Source organism: Pinus tabuliformis, chromosome 9 (assembly GCF_031772625.1).
Source record: "Pinus tabuliformis cultivar Carrire ecotype Pingquan chromosome 9, CPIR1, whole genome shotgun sequence".
NCBI classification, from domain to species: Eukaryota; Viridiplantae; Streptophyta; class Pinopsida; order Pinales; family Pinaceae; genus Pinus; species Pinus tabuliformis.
The window spans coordinates 1456247315-1456251544 of NC_142307.1; positions in this window are offsets into that span (position 1 = coordinate 1456247315).

Below are 4230 nucleotides of genomic sequence, written 5' to 3' on the forward strand. Positions count from 1 at the left end.
TACTTAAAATAACAAATAAATATTTTAGTTATGGATGTTGTTTACTTTATGGTTTTTTTTGTTATTAACATATTCTAAATAAATCCTAATTTTACTTAATGTTACATATTAAAAAAAAATATTTATAACTTATATGGAATTTTTTTATTATTAAATTTATTCTATTTTCTCCCCTTATTGTCTACCTATCACCCTTAGATATCGTTAGAGTTTCCCTCTGAAATCAACTCCCCTTATTGTCTACCTATCACCCTTAGATATTGTTAGATTATATGTTAGACGATTGAGAAAGGCTGAACCGTTCGATCACAAAAAAGTAGTTACATACTAAACTAGCGATCACAAAAAAGTAGTTACATACTAAACTAGCATTTGCACCAGATGTTGCAAAGAAAATGTCGTAAGACGGTAGAAAAGGAACTAGTAGCTTGAAGTGTCTTATAAAATAGATAGAAAAGGAACTAGTACCTTGAAGTGTCTTGTAAAATAGATGCAATCTCTGCACAACATTATAATGTTTCAAAATTATATACTGGAATCTTCATGATATGAAGGCTACTGCAAATCCTCTGTTACCTATATTCTAACAACCATTCCACCTCTAAAGATGTGGTGTTGCATTCAACTCTTTCAACAAAATCACTTGCTCTATATTCTAACAACCATTCCACCTCTAAAGATGTGGTGTTGTATTCAACTCTTTCAACAAAATCACTTGCTCTGGTGTCATCCAAGTAGATCTCCAGAGCTTCTACTACAACAATTCTAGTACCCTGAGCTTATTCATCTCCACACTCTAATCGACATCCTTGTCCAGTCATGCACCATAGGCCATCCAAGTAGATCTCAAGAGCTTCTACTACAACAATTCTAGTACCCTGAGCTTATTCATCTCCACACTCTAATCAACATCCTTGTCCAGTCATGCACCATATGCCATAGGAAGAATCGGGATGCAAACGATATATAAGAAAATTTTTATTGAGAAAAATGGTTCATTTTACAATAAGATGTGTAATTCCTTTATATTCATGAGATTTGAGATTATTCCAATTCTAATAATTATTGAGAAAAATGGTTTATTTTACAATAAGATGTGTAATTCCTTTATATTCATGAGATTTGAGATTATTCCAATTCTAATAAGTTCATATTCTAATTAGATGGGGAAATTAATATATAAGAAAATTTTATTGAGAAAAATGGTCCATTTTATAATAAGATGTGTAATTCTTTTTTCTTCTCAAATTAAAGTTGACCCATAATTTCTTTATACATACTTAATCAGGTAAATGTGTCGATTGGTTCATTTTACAATAAGATGTGTAATTCCTTTATATTCATGAGATTTGAGATTATTCCAATTCTAATAATTATTGAGAAAAATGGTTTATTTTACAATAAGATGTGTAATTCCTTTATATTCATGAGATTTGAGATTATTCCAATTCTAATAAGTTCATATTCTAATTAGATGGGGAAATTAATATATAAGAAAATTTTATTGAGAAAAATGGTCCATTTTATAATAAGATGTGTAATTCTTTTTTCTTCTCAAATTAAAGTTGACCCATAATTTCTTTATACATACTTAATCAGGTAAATGTGTCGATTGGTAAGGCATTCTTTCATGTTGCAATAGTTAATTTCCTAGGGGTTTGAGATTATTCCAATTCTAATATGTTCATATTCTATTTATTTTTGTTATATTTATGAAGCCTTCTATATCAACCACATTAATATTTTTAATGTGGTTGTACTCATCAATAAATATTATTACATTAGTATCTAGGAATAGATATTAGGAATAAGAATCAGAAAAAGAGATATTAGGAATAAGAATCAGAAAAAGATAATTGCAGAAGTCTTTCTTTCTATTTCAATTTAAGGTCACTGAGGATCTCTTGACTTTTTTTTATTATTTAATTAATGTCCAATATTGATTCGATTCTCAAGGGAATATACACTCGTTTGATCAAGAGAGGAAAAGAGTACAGCATATTCACTCGTTTGATCAAGCGAGAAAAGGAGTACAACAAAACACTTTTTACAAAATCATTTCAACAAAAAACAATATGAAGGACTGATAGATGTGAGCACCTATGGCTTTCACTTCAACCCATGATGATTGTATCTCGAGATCAATCTGGGGCAGGAATCTACTCTCACTCTACGGAATCTAACATTAGATACAAACTATTAAATATGAACAATATATCTAACATAGAAAACATTAAAATATAAATACATTAAATATGAATTGGCATATTCGAAACACGTATATATAACCTACAAAATATTAAATTGCAGTAGGCACATTCGATTGAGATAACATTAAATATGAGCAAACGCATCTAATCTACATAAATTTAAATAGGTGTTGTTTAATTATATGAGAGAACATAAAATATGAGTAGACGTACTGAATCTTACAAAAACTTAAATAGGCGTTGATTAATTATCATACATTTAAAATATATCTTCAATTGAATATACAGATTCAGAACTTTGATTTTTTTTAATTCATTGCGAAGACTCTACAATTTAAATGTATGATTCAAAAAAATTCATGTTCAATTATTAACAAATTCATAAACACTCCAAAATATATATAAAAAAAATATACTACTGCATTTAAACGCCCTTGAACAAAATATTTAACTGAAATTTTTCTATCATCAAAAGCCATATAAAGTAATAATAATCAGTTATAAATTAATAATAATTAGAAGTTACGTGCACAATGCGGAGAAAACAGATAAGCGTAGCCAAACAAATTATTGAATCTTATATATAGCCAAGCGTGAGAGGTACAAACGGAATTCTGAGATCCGTGTCTTGAGGAGGCCACAAATGAAATGCCAAAACCTACAAACGGAATTCTGAGATCCGTGTCTTGAGGAGGCCACAAATGAAATGCCAAAACCTACTTTGACGCAACATCATTGAAACCGCCCAGTTCTTTCGCAAATCGGCAAAATCCTTGGTACGAAAGTCACATAATGCAGAAGGCATTGGGGGTTCTTGTCACGCCAGAAATAACCGTAGCCGCTGCAACAACCACCACTAGTTGAAGAATGACCTAACATAAATTATGTTTTGATGCCTCCCACATGTTTCCTGAAGGCTCATTTTGGGGCTGCATTTCAGGATTTATTTTGCGCCTATTTAGAAGATCTGACGCTCACCATATCTACGAATCCAAATTTTTTGAGACTAGTCGTAAGGCACATAGGATTCGCATCTCCAATTACAGTTATTTTAGTATCCTGTAAGCTACTTTACATTAACCCCGCAGTGCGCACATAACAAATAAAGCCAAAGATTACCTTCAATCCCTGCAACCGTTTTCATGGCCCTCCATTTGCATTTTTCGCAGTTTAGGCCCACCTCCAACACGATTTTCTGCACAATTACGCACATAATTCACTTCCAATAACCTTTCAAAAAATAAAATGAGACATCAATAACTGATGACCTATCTGGGAAATATTTGACAATTGCTAAAGACAAATAACCTACCTTTGACATCAAGATATCTAATGGGATTGACTGACTTTGGCTCTCGAACTAACAAGGATGTTGGGCAAGATAGCTAATCATGCACGCCACGTAGAGAGTGCTTGACCGGGCTGAACTAAGCTGGATTTTATGTTTCTTAAAAAGGTGTTGGTCGACCTTGAACCGAATTTGGAACAGGAACAACGAGCTAAATAAACCACCTCACGCGACAAGTCTTAGATGCCACATAGGGTTTATGCTGCTTTAAACTGGTTCTCATTTGAATCCATCCACAAAAGAAGAAGAAGAAACAATGCCACTTTGAGCAAGACTTGGCAAGAAAGAGTGAGCATGTTCGGTTAGGTCTTATCCATGATGGGACGGTGAGGGTAGTTGGGACGCAACTGAAAAATTAATGAGCCAGTCAGTTGAGCGGTAAGGAGTTGGTTATGAGGAGTCTGTTATGAGATCAACGAAGGGCAAGATTTCAGTCTCTAACACCTAATCTGATGGTGCATAGCAATGACAACCAGGATCAAAGGAGAGTTAATTTTAAAGGGAAACGCCTTACGGCATAATTATACATGCACAATATTCATTGATCCTAAAAACAGTCACATGCCACCACTTGGCTCTTGTTTTTATATAAGAATTGAATTGGGAAAAAAAATGTTAATGTGTAAAAAAATAATATATATATATATATATATATATATGAAAAGAAAAAAA